This window comes from Cylas formicarius, unplaced genomic scaffold (genome assembly GCF_029955315.1).
Source record: "Cylas formicarius isolate icCylForm1 unplaced genomic scaffold, icCylForm1.1 PGA_scaffold_2__14_contigs__length_35257938, whole genome shotgun sequence".
NCBI classification, from domain to species: Eukaryota; Metazoa; Arthropoda; class Insecta; order Coleoptera; family Brentidae; genus Cylas; species Cylas formicarius.
Genome location: NW_026844319.1, coordinates 33,512,659 through 33,526,573, shown reverse-complemented (window position 1 = coordinate 33,526,573; position 13,915 = coordinate 33,512,659). Strand labels below are relative to the sequence as shown.

Below are 13,915 nucleotides of genomic sequence, written 5' to 3'. Positions count from 1 at the left end.
AAAGAAGCTTTCATCATTTGTGCTTGTACTGACCTGTTCAACGATTGTTGTATCCATTATATCTTATCAGGTATTTAGATGTCTATCTATCATATTTATTCGCTTAGGTTTTTGATTAAAAAGATGAAGTAGCCTTTGCAGATTGCCCTCAGGATCGGCAATATGATTTCCTATAATGTTGTCCATATGCCATCCTCTTATGTGATTCTTCTGTTTCTGTTTAATTCTTGAATAACTGTAACAAATTAACTTACTTACTTAACTTACCTTTCCATAATATCCAGCCATAAATAATCATGTGTTTTTCATTAATAAACGTTATTATTAATATTAGCATTTAAAATGAGAAATGGACTGACATTAGGGCTTATGCTCATAATTTCTAGAAACTCACCATTTATGCGAGCTTCTAGAAATTTTATATTTCTCAAGTCCATGATTTCATTTCGAATACGCCTATTTGCCATGAAGTCCAATATATTTTAAATACATAACCGAATAGAAAACATTCAAATAAGTGTTTATGTTTATCTTGTGTTCAAATTTTTTTTTTTTCAAAGAAACTTCCACAGCCTACTGTAATGGTTTTTACAGAACTTCTGGATTCCTCCTGCGTCGGTTTTTGCTTAGTCGAAATTGCTGACGTTTCGCCAATCATCCTGTTGGCTTCTGCAGAGCTTGACAGGTTTTTATTATACCAGTGCCGGACTCGATGTTTATTGCTTGAGGGTTGTGAATTTAATCAAAAAGTTTGTGCGGCATTTCGTAATTCTCGCTTTAAATATTTCCACGTCGCATAAACCACTACTTGGAATCCAATATTTCCCGCACGTAGGTCTAGAAACGCAATAAATTTTCTGCACATATTCAGCGCAACACCGACAATGGCGACGTGTTATTTCCATTCGGAATTTTAACTATTTCCAAGTTTTCGGACAGGAAAGTCGACGGTTCGTTTCCATCTATCTTTTTTTTTTGAGTATCTCCCTTTGTATGTTCGATTTCGGAGGTTCTCCTTTCTCAGAACGGGTAGGTATTTTCCACGCTCCAGCAAACTGCAAAGCGTGGACAATACTTCGGGTATATTTGAAATTTCTCATTGGAAAAGTGGAATTTAAAGTTTTGTTTGGATGAGAACTTTTCACTTTATCCTGTTAGAGCGACGTATGAATTTTTTATAAGTTGCGGGTGAAAGTTGCGGCCGCCAGGCGATAACTCCCTTTTCCGCCGGTGTGCGACGATAAAGAGAACTGCCCGGATAATCCCGGAGGTCGGTTGACCGAAAATATATTTTTTTTGAAAAGATATTTTCCCCTCAATTTTCTTTAATCATCGAATCGGATTGTATTATTCAGACCGGATCAAGAATCGCCGTTTTATTTTTTCATCGTCCTCGTGTTCTGGCATTAATAGTGTGTGGAGAAAAACTAAACAATTTAAATTTATAAATATAAATTTAAATTTATAAATATAAATTTATAAATATAAATTTAAAAATATAAATTTATAAATATAAATTTATAAATATAAATTTATAAATATAAATTTATATGTATAAATTTTCAATGATATTTTCAAAATCATTTACTTTTTTTAAATTTATTTATTAAATTATCAATTTATTAAATAGGTTACAAGATTCTCAAAGTTGGTTGAACAATTTTACCATCGAAAGTTGTTACGAATCATAGGCTGAATTCAAAACATCTCAAAAACATCAGAAATTGGTTTGTAAATATGGGAATGACGGCCAACTAACATTCTCTGGGAACCAGAAGAAGAAGGACTCGATTTGCTCATTTTTGAAAGCAATGCTGACTTTTATAGCAGCTCACATAAAATAGAATCAGAAAAATAAAACTGTACTTTCGAAGCGTAATTAGGTTAAGTTGATGACATAGTTGACCTAAAAATGATTTTGATATAAAAATAACAAATAACATCACTTGCGTCGTTTTGTTAATCATTTCATTCCTGGAAAAGGTAAAAATGAACCAAGAAAATAATAGTAATATGTTCAACTATAATAACACCTAAGGGAAGAAAATTTAATAGAATATATTACATTTTAATGTATTATGCAATAAGTTTTATAAACAACACGGTGTGAAAAAATGAAGAAGTTTATGAACGTCTTGTGTGTTATTTGGTATTTGGTAAACTTGCAATGGGGACCGTTTCATAATTATACAAGAAAATATTTTTTGTTTTTGTTTTTTGTTACGTTTTCTCGTTTACGTTCGTCGGGTTATAAAGAGGAGTAAAAAAAGATATGTTAAAAATCCAAATAAATTATTACCACTAAATAAAAAATAAAAACAAATTTTATATTAACAAAATGAACATAATTTTGGTTGTTGTGGTGTATTTTTCATTTATTGGTTTCAACTCGTTTGTGAGATCTTTGTGGGCAATTTTTAATGCCTTTAAGTGGGTATTGTCTCCCATATATTATTTATTCTTTTTGAAGGGTTAGTATTTGATGGTTCTTTTAGATTTACCGCACATATAAATACTCGTGGTCGAAGAACTTATGTCCCAATAAAACATATATATAGTAATCGTCACTTAATATCAAAAAAGGTAAAGACTCCTTCGAACTACCTTTATTCAATTACTGTGATGTTGTTTACACAAACAGTATAAACAGTTCTGATAAAAGAAAATTTCATGTCTTAGACTTATTCATGGAATAAGGAAGTACCAGTCAATTTCACACAAACCCTTTGAAACAGGGTGGCTTGGCATGGAGAGGAGGAGAGAACTACATTCTGCCTGCTTTTTTTATAAAATTATAAACTTCCCTACGTACTTATAGAGACGCATTGTGTTCAGAACGCATGGGAATAATTTAAATATCAGGTTTAGGGGGAAGATCACTTCACCATTTCATAGGTGAGCATAGTTTTTTTTACCTTTAACATTGCCCGACTTTTTAACGACAAATATAAATTGTAACATAAATATAAATATATATAAAAATAATATTTGGGAACGCATACATGCATAGTTTCTAGTTTGTTTTCTGCGATATATAGAGCTTATTATTAATTAATTTATTTATTTATATTAGTTTTTCTAAATTACTTGCTTATATCACTTAAAGTTTTTTTTTTTTTAAATATATTTTAGGTACACTTCTTGGCCTAGGATAAGTTTATAAATTAATTAATTTCGGACTTGGTTAAGTGGATCAGCGAGCTACTCCTGTGAGTTTCTCATCTGAACCATTTTTTGAAAATTTATTTACTTCTTTCTCGCCCGTCATTTGTAAAATTTATGTTCGAAAATAAAAACATAATAATAATTATTATTATTATTATAAAAGCAGCCCCACCTCAGCGTATATTATACAAAGTGTGGTTTATTATCCTTGGACGAGTTATGTAATAAAAAAAACAAGACGACCGAAAATACTCGTATAAGCAAACAATCGTTTTGGTTCCTATCTTCCGTTTAACAATGAAAAGAAAAATCTGAGGATCTTTTACTCGGCCCGATGTCGTGTACTTCTCCCCACAATGGCAAAACTCCAAAATAAAATTACGCGGAAGGGGGGTTTTTGCGTGACCGAACAAATGGAGAAACGTGGAGAGAGAGGAAAGAAACCCATCCGTCCGAATCAGCACGCTGGAAACCGCAGCAGCTGCAGCCCGGTGTAAAATCCGGATGACTATTTCCCACGGTGCCGGATGATTTCTACGGCAAACAACCCATAAATACCGGGAGATGCAATTAACCAGCACTATATAATTAGGGGGCAAAGTTTGATTTCAAATTGCACACTGTAGTGTTTTTTATACACTCTTACGATATACACTGTGTTCCGAAACTAAGTAATGTAACAAAAATTCCAAATCATAATATTTTTCGCTTAATTCTCAACGAAATAAGCTGTTCATAGTTGCAAAATTAAATTATTTCAGAAATCTGTCACTATATGGAACTTTGCCTGGAACATTTCTTTTATTTGCCCTGTATTTTATTTATTTACACTGATATTGCAAAATAGAACAGATTGCGCTAAGGAGAATCACAAATTCTCAAAAATTATTACTCTCAAAACGACGAAAAGCTCGTATTCATATTTGAAAGTATTTGAATATTCCTCGTGGGCCATCACCGTAGCAGTTGGATAATAAGCTCTTTTAATAGAAACTAAGTTTTAACGGATTGTGACAATGACTATTTCAAATTTCATTAAGTCGTGTTATATATAATATTTTTTTGAGGATTTGTGATTCTGTTTAAGGCAATCTGTTCTATTTCTTAATGTCAGTCTAAATAAATAAAATGCATAAATAAATTACCCGCTTTTGAAGGATTAATTGGGTTGTGGATTCTTTTTTTATATTTCCGCAACTCCTTATGTCACCTTTTATTTTTTTCTTTCAAACCAGTATGTGTTATGAAAAAATTGCAAAAGACAGAAATTTCTAAATAAACAATTAAATATTACATATTTTCAGGCCACTGCATAACTTTTTTCTGAAAATTATTTAAGAAACAACTACCATCGTGGTCAGTTCATTTCCCTCCATTTAATTAAAAAATGTATATATGCAGAAAGTGTACAAGGAGCAAAAACAGATTTATCGCAAACTCTTCCAAAAAGAGAAAGAAACGAGTTACACTAACGAGCTACTATCGAATATGCGGAACACAGAGGAACTTGGATAAAGCTCTCTAGCTATGGAAACAGTCACAATAGATTGCCTTTGGGTCGCAGTGATCAACAGGCCAATTGCTAATTCCCCCAATTTGAACTATACAAAATGAGTTTTTTGGTGAAGGTTATTAAAAAAAATTGGGTATGGTCTCCCGGAACGTCAGGTGTCGAGAGCCCTTAACGAGAAGCCTTTCCTTTTTCCTCCGTTCGCCGCGAACGGCGAATATTTAATTTTTTTCTTAATTATTTCCCCGCCCTCGGGGGCTCTTCATTTCAGATTCCTGAAAGGGGGCGTTAAACCGTTTGATTTAGAATTTTGCTCGAGATCCCGATGAATATTCAATAATATAATTCCGCTTGTTTTAAGGAACAATTGCCTCGTTTAATTTCCTGGGATTTTGGGATTCGTTTTTTTTTTTACTTCGCCTATTTCGCAATAAATTATGCGTCTTGGGGGGGGGGGGGATCTAGCGGCCGGGGGAGGAAAAATTTGAATGGCAAATTGAAAAATTAAGGATTTTTTTTAAAATAATTTAACCTCCATTTGTCGTTCCTAATTAGCAAAGAGCAGATAAGGCTACATTCGCAACCACCGTTGTAGCTGAAATATTGTATTAATTACATTATTTACATGGCCTGCTTTAGGAAGCTCACCTCACAAATTAACCAAATTGGTGACAGGTGGAGACCTGATTCGCGATTAAGATTGTTAGGTTGTTTATAGATTTCTGTAGACTCTCGGATTTTACATGCAAGAATTTTAGTTTTATCAGTCATCCGAGACACATCCAACACTATGCAACTGCAAGTCAACAGAAGAAGGTTAACACCCCAAAAAAACGTTATACAGTATTACAAGAAGAATGTTTCTTAAAACCAGCAAGACCTACACAAGACATACTACTGATCTACTGGAAAAAGTCCAAAAAGAGACACTTGAGTACAAGTAGATTTTTATATTCAAGAGGCAGTCGTTAGTTTTTACCCAACCTTGCGGTGAATGCGTAGAGTGATTTAAATGGAACTCTAAATAGGAAAATGCATTTAAAACATTATGATCTGGCACTTTAAAAGAACCAAAAATCGGGTACAAATCCGTAGCTTTTCGATAAACTTGAACCGCACCTAAAGCCCGCGCTGGTATATTAGACAATAAAAGTCCAATAACTTTCCGGATGCATTTTTCCGTCCTTATAACGATAGTCGAACGAACCGTTTGCCGGATTACGGGCACGTAGCGCGGAATCAATACAGCGCGAGAGAATCAAAATTTTATGTTCGGAGTAGAATGCGAAGGCTCTACACGAAAATCTCCCATTTAAGCGAAAATATTTCTCATAACATTGAGAATTCCCGGAGCAAAGCTCTGTCGCTGCGAAAATATTCTCACGATCTCGGACGATTTCAATGCAGCCGGAGATCTACATTATAAGGTGCAAATATTTTCCCTCAGTACGACGAGACGCTGCTGTTTCTTATATTTTGCTCAAATATTTCTACGGAATATACCCGTATAGGTATAAAATATATTTCTCATTTCGGGATTTATTATGGCGCGGATGATGATGTTGTTTGGCTCGTGTTTACAGTTCAGAAAGGCTGGTGGCAAAATGATAGCATGTGTATTTGTTACTTTGTTATGTTCAAACTTTTTGCCCCCCTCTCCCCCCTCTCTCCAGCCCTCTCTTCTTTCTCCCTCTCTTTCTCTCCCTCCCTCTCTTCTTTCTCGCTCTTCTCTCTCTCTCTCTCTCTCTCTCTCTCTCTCTCTCTCTCTCTCTCTCTCTCTCTCTCTGCCTCTCTCTCTGTCTCTCTCTCTGTCTCTCTCTCTGTCTCTCTCTCTCTCTCTCTCTCTCTCTCTCTCTCGTCTCTCTCTCTCTCTCTCTCTCTCTCTCTCTCTCTCTCTCTCTGCCTCTCTCTCTCTCTCTCTCTCTGCCCCCCCCCCCTCTCTCTGCCTCTCTCTCTCTCTCTGCCCCCCCCCTCTCTCTGCCTCTCTCTCTCTCTCTCTCTCTGCCCCCCCCCCTCTCTCTGCCTCTCTCTCTCTCTCTCTCTCTGCCCCCCCCCCCCTCTCTGCCTCTCTCTCTCTCTCTCTGCCCCCCCCCCCTCTCTCTCTCTCTCTCTGCCTCTCCCTCTCTCTGCCTCTCTCTCTCTCTGCCTCTCTCTCTCCCTGCCTCTCTCTCTCTCTCTCTCTCTGCCTCTCTCTCTCTCTCTCTGCCTCTCTCTCTCTCTCTCTCTGCCTCTCTCTCTCTCTGCCTCTCTCTCTCTCTCTCTCTGCCTCTCTCTCTCTCTCTCTCTCTCTCTCTCTCTCTCTCTCTCTCTCTCTGCCTCTCTCTCTCTCTCTGCCTCTCTCTCTCTCTCTGCCTCTCTCTCTCTCTGCCTTTCTCTCTCTCTGCCTCTCTCTCTCTCTGCCTCTCTCTCTCTCTGCCTCTCTCTCTCTCTGCCTCTCTCTCTCTCTGCCTCTCTCTCTCACTGCCTCTCTCTCTCTCTGCCTCTCTCTCTCTTTCTCTGCCTCTCTCTCTCTCTGCCTCTCTCTCTCTCTCTCTGCCTCTCTCTCTCTCTGCCTCCCTCCCCCCCTCTCTCTCTCACTCTCTCTCTCTCTCTAGAGCTAACTTGGAAAGATTTGATTCTACCTTATTCCTTAACATTCGAATTTAAATTCCATTAACATTTAATGCATTTTCTTCTCCAATCAATAATTTCATCGCTCTCAGTAGCTGTAATTATCAAGTATTGCTTTTCCCAAGCAAAATCCGTATCTTTTAAGGTTTTTTTCTAACACTAAATCTACTGTCTTCCCTTCCAGACTTCAACAAAATTTTGTCTAGGATCGGTAATTGTTTTGAACTTTGCCTTGAATCGTATATTTTATGTCATGAACCAGTTTCTCATATAAAACATATACTTTTAAAACAATGACTTCAGAGTTTTCTGCAGTTTCTAAATATACTGTCTTATTGCTGTGAAGGCTGCATCAAAAATTTGTTTTCTTAAATATAAAAAGTGACTTTCTTTGAATCGTATTGATCCTCTTTGTAGACCTTTTATTGGGAGTTTCCACTTGACCTGCTGCCGTTTTGCATCAATAACTGAAATTCCTATAATCGTCTTTCCCGTTGCATTCTTTCTAGAACATCTTTTAAAAAAACTTTCGCAAGTAATTAATATGCTCTCGTGTTATTCATCCTTCAACAAAACTTTGACTAGGATGTCAGTTTATTTTCATGAAAAGAAAGAGTGAGCTTGATTCGTCATCAACAAGTATTTTGAAACCCTTTTTTTTTGGGAGGTTTTACTGGACTTGCTGCATTTTTTACCATAAAAAAATTGTATTGCTATAGTCGTTTTTCCCTTTCCGGTCCTTCTGGAACATCATTCAACAACCTTTTCTCATATCAGGTCTGTTGGTTACATGGGTGCAGTTGTAGGGTTGTAGACAAATTTTATGAGATCGTAAATCAACTCCCAAATCAAAGATGAAAGATTCTATCTTTCGTCGTTCTAAAGAAATATTGAAGAAACATTTTACTGTTGCAAATTAAATTATAGAAACTTTGGATTTGGCCACTTTCTCTTGTATACCGACGATGTGTTCTGTGGTTAATTCCTTGAGTATCGATTCGTTTATGGTTAGGAGTGTAAGTGTAATTAAGGAAAATATATAAATAGATTAACAGCAACCAAAATTATTAATACGCTATTGGCAGTGTGGCACCCATAGGAAATGTTGCTCCAGCTCTATTACTCCGCACTATTTATAAACAGACTTTAGTTATAGAGTAATTTTTGGCTTCGTCAACTTTCGACGGTCACCATTGGTGTCTACCGACAGAGATTCGGCTTGCTTTTCGGACATTTCTACTCGAGCAAACGTTTTTTTTTTCCTTTTCATTTGCATAATCGTCGGGGACACTTTTCGCTCGCGCGCCACAGCGGCGTTCGTCGGAGCGTAAACTAACACGAATTAGCATAAAGTCCGACGATATCAACAGGTCTTGCTGGCGCGATTCCACCCTTCCGCACCTCCCGCGGTGCGAAGCGTCGCTTGGAAGTAAAACGGGGTTTGTAAATCACGCTTATGCGTCCGTCAACACGAAAATTGCACGGTGCAGAACCGCACAGAACATGTCGTTAGGATTCGCCAAAATTGATAATGCGGTTTTCACGAATAATCTACGGTTCGGTAGGCGGACGTGTATGGAAAATTTGATTTATTTTTCTGTTGTACTCCAGAATTTATATTGAGAAAAAAATTCGGCGATACAAGCTTACTCATCAAAATCAACGTGCGTATATTATGCAAAAAGTGCAGTAAATGGCATCCGAGTCACGCGGAGCGCAGCGGAGCGAGTGTTTAATAAACGAGTGACTTAAAAAGTTTACCAGACGTGTTGCATACTATGCTTTTTCTACGATCGTTACTTTTTGGGTACATTTTTGCAAAACAACACGAATACATTCACTGACGTGATCGTCAGAATTGACGAATCGCTGTAATTGCTGTAAAATCTTCGAAAATATCCGATCGCTCTCAAACCCGCGCGGTAATATCCCGGAAATGTTTTACTGAAAGGAGAAGGATAAATGTTTTATTATAATAATCGTGGTTCTCAGATGCTCTCATTTGTATACTGCATATACTTTTCAGAAGAAATGCCTCCAAATCGATATCCAAATCAATACACTTGATATCTTTTTTCGCAAAGTGGGAAGGAGTATTGCCAGTGTCAGTTCGAACTTAAGAAATAAAAAATTTTCAAATCTCAAAACAATTAAATTATTGAATAATAGACACCGACCTGATAAATTTGTTTATCTGGTTAAGCATTGATTCAGATTTTATTTCTAGATTGTGAAAAAATTGCCGAAGACAAAAGACAAACGACAAAGAAAAAACCATAAAATAAAATAAAATTATGTGATTAGTTTTTTTTTAATTTGATAATTCCTTGTCACTCAGTTTAGAAAAAAACTGTGCTGCAAGTGTGTTCTCTTTCACAATATTTTCTTGTTCTATCAATTTTCTTTTTTTAGATAGACAATGAAAAGTTTTCAAAGAAACGTCCACAGGCTATTTATAATATTATCTACAAATATTCTGGATGCCCTGACGCATCTGTTATTTCAGATAAGCTAAACAACCGACCCAAGACGAATGTAGAAAAAACAATAAAAAAAATTTTCCTCCATATTTGTATCGCCTCAACATTTATATAACAAACTACCCTTTATTTTAAACAATAAATCAGCCCCTTGGGTTTCGAAACATCATGCAATGGGATAAGCATGTATGGTTTGATTAATATAAGTAGCGGGGTTGAGACCCCCATGATAAGACTGCAGTGGAAATTAATAATATAAGAAAATTTTAAAAAATCTGCGAATGGCAAATTAGAAAAAGAGAATAATTACAAGAAGCAACAATGACAGTAATATCAATTCATAATTAAATGATAATTAACAATTATAAATAAATATTAATATTAAAAGGCAAAGCAGTTTATCACACTACTATCCAACTACTAGACTATAGCACGTTAAGGCTGAAGTTTGAAGCATATACAGGGTGTTTGAGGATCAACCAGTTTTATACCTACTCAATATCATTGGGCGTCCAAGTCAATGCAAGCCTCATTTTTGATTCACGTCCTAATCTCCCTGATCGAGATATGGAATTTAATGTCAAACGTGATTAACCTTCGTCGTACCCTGTGGGGTACAAATGTACCCCAACAACCCAATTTTTCTTATAACTTTTTAAAAACTTTAGTCATTTAATATTTGCAGATTCATTTTCCCTTTATTTTAGTTATGACGTGCATCAAAAAAGTCAACAAAAAAAATTTTTTAATGTGGGGTATAGTATGGTATGCCAAGATACTCTTTTTGATTAGTCACGGTCATGCGCAGTACGGTAAATATCAGCTGTTGTCAGCCATTTTTCATTTTTGAAATCATAACGAAACCATTAACCGATTTAGAGTTAGGACAATTACTGAATGACAATCTCGATGATGCTGACATAGAACTCTGTGGTAGTGAAGAAAATAGTGAAAATGTTCCGGAAATGATAGATTCTGAAGATGATAGAATAAATAATGCTGGTGGTCTAATTAGTGAAAAACATCCAAATCAAACACAACCTCTACAACGCATATGGAAACCAACAGATGCTGTCGAAATAAAGCCCTACATTGACCTCATTTTCATGTTAGTTGCCCTTCAAGCTTCAAAAGAACCGATAGTAATGTTGCGGTGTACTAAGAGAGGTTACACTAGATCTGTTATTCAAGCAATTATGTCTCGCTCACGTTTTCAATTGTTGACGAGTTTTTTTTGTTTTGACTATCCAAATGTAAGGGAAATCAGAAAGAAAACTGTAAAGCTTGCACGGGTAAAAGAAGTTTCCAACATGTTTGTGGACAATTTCAAAAAGTGTTATAATCCCGGAAGCCATGTTACAGTAGATGAGCAACTAGTTGGATTTAGAGGTCGTTGTTCATTTAGAGTTTATATGGAAAGTAAACCAGATAAATATGGTGTTAAAATTTGGGCCGCAGCAGATAGTGAAAATTCGTACACTATAAATACTTGGGAAAAATTAATAATACAGCAGAAAAGAATCAAGGCGAGAGAATCGCCTTAGATCTAGTAACCGAATATGGGATGACCACAGATAATTTCTTTACAAGTTTGTCAATGACTCTTTGCGGAACATTACGAAAAAATAAATCTTAAATTCCCGAAGAACTCTTGCCAAAACCTTATAAACCTATTGTGTCCAAGAAAAAGGCTGTCCTTATGTTGTCTAAGAAGAGAAAATGTGAAGTACAAGCCTGACATAATACTTCAATATAATAAAACAAAAGGTGCTGTAGACACTACCGATAAAATGGTAAAATAATATTCAGCTCGTCGATGGCAACTTTTGGACAGCTATTAGACGTCGCGGCACTAAATGCATTTCTTTTATGGAGTACAAAATTTCCAGCCAAAGAATCAAAAAGCGAAGACAGCAGAAGAAAATTTCTTTTGTCAGTCATAAGAAGATTTAAAACAGAACCATGAATTCCCAACAGTGTCAAATCATATGTGCTAGAATTGAAACAGCACCATGAAATGAATTGCGAATAACCTGGACGACCTGTTTCTGGACGATGTTATTTGTGCAATAGAAAGAAAGATCGCAAGTCCAGGCACCATTGTTGCCACTGCAAAAAATTTACATGCATTGACCATAGTGTGAAACAGATAAGAATTAATATAAGTAGAGGAATTAGTCTAACTTTTTTTTTAACATTTTTGAGAATTGTTTATTTTGTTCAACTTTTTCAATAAATATAATATTACCCCACATGGTGTTCTGCGTTAATTTTTAACTGTGGTACGACAAAGGTTAAGCACACTCCATTAGAGATTTCATTTCTATCTTAAGGCACATGCAAGGCGGCTAAGGTTCACTTTCATTTCACCTTGTTTTCCTCCATATTTATCTCCGCCACTCTCTCCCGCCGACGTTCGATTGTTTCTTGCAGTTCGTGTGCGCGACGGACGTTCATGAACAATTCAAACCTCTTATCGGGACATTTATTTACCGATTTTATCGTCATCGAAAAACTCCGGTGCAATAATTTCAACGTTAAAAGGCGGGCTACATGTCATCGCAGCAGGTGGTATAAGGTTGCCCCGTCCGATCCCGTCTCATATTTATCGGGTTTATGGGATATTTTTTTGTTTCGGGGACACGCGCGCGGCCATTTTAAATCGATCCGACTCGGACGTTTTCTGAATTTTAAAAATCGCCGACGGGAACGGATAACGTCTACCTTTCCGGTGCTCGACGAGTTTTCGGTAGAGTTATTGCCCGAAGTGCTTACGTAATTTGTTTTCCAATTTTATTTCTGATAATCGTGGTCACTCAGACTTATAAGCATGTCGTCACGCTCAACGAAAATTTGGGTCAACTTTAAAGTTAATTTGATTTGATTCGAACCATTTTTATTTAAATTAAATTTTAGGAATGTACAGAATGTTTAAAGAAGAACAAATTTTTTACTCAATGGGCTTTCTGGTCAAGACTATCTAAGTCAAGTCGTCTTTTTTCAGCATCTTGTTACTTTTGAATAATCGATGAAATCGAACTTTTCGAAAGTATACGCGCTTAGCAACGAAATTCGTATCTCAGCAATAAAAATCTATCCTTTTATCCCGAGTTTCCACTGTTTTTGCGGCATCGCTATCGCCTTCAAATTTTGCAAGTAAATAGCATTTGGCCCCTGACGTAACCTATTGAAATTGGGGGTTCCGGGGGGTAGGGAAGTATTTGGCCGCATAAACTTCTATTCTTATAATTTTTCAAAAATGTTCAGGGTGCCAGGCAAATCAGAAAAAGTAAATAAAAAATAGGTCCCCCTAATATTGAAAATCGGACTGTTTCTTTTACATGGCAATAAAGCTCGCATACATAGCTAAAACTTTTGTATTTAAGGTTTTCACCGATTTTACAGGGTGTTCTCGACATTCCGTGCAACAATAAAAAACGTAATAGGTGCTCTGAATTTGCAGCTACCCACTTCAGATTTGACAGAGAAGTAACAGTTCAGACTCATATTTAATCTCTAAAAGTCGAGCGCAGTTAAGTACCGCAAAGTATTTTTGAAAATTTTTTGAAATTTTTTTTTTGGTTATTTTAGGCTTCCAGAACAACATGTTTTTCTCTATAACCATTCACCCTATCGGTAAAATTCTGTAACTGGTCTACGCGGAGGATCCAGTGCCGTAACATTTATTTCAAGCATTTTTTCGATTATTAACAGGGTTTTTAAATTATAGGCAAACATCTAAAAGACTTTGAAAATTGTTCTTTTCCTCAGTAAATTATTAACCGCAAATAAAAAAAAAAGAGCTACAATTTTTGTATTTGTGGTTTTCGTCTATCACACACGCTGCTCCATATGAAAATCACTATTCCGGGGGGGCGTCAAGACGCGATGACGTCATTGATTACTACTGCGCACTGCATGGTTTCAGAAAAGTCTTATTTTCTCGGAAACCATTTACTATTTTAGAAAAATCTTGGACCAGGAAACGTCGAAGATCCAGGGCTATAACCTCCGTTTCCGTTTTTTTTTTAAATTATGTACAGGGTGTGTCGTTTATTCGTAAAAATATCTAAAAGACCCTAGAAATTGCCCTTTTCGTTTTTAAATTATTAGCCGTTAATGAAAAACTATAAAATTTGTAAAAATTTAG

The 13,915-nt window shown here is 36.1% G+C and overlaps 1 protein-coding gene across 1 annotated transcript in view; it reads left to right on the top strand.

Annotated features, from left to right (window-relative positions):
- Window positions 1-13,915, top strand: part of LOC132697889 (discoidin domain-containing receptor tyrosine kinase B-like) — a gene marked incomplete in the record, with an annotated part of 461,835 nt that overhangs the window by 92,040 nt on the left and 355,880 nt on the right.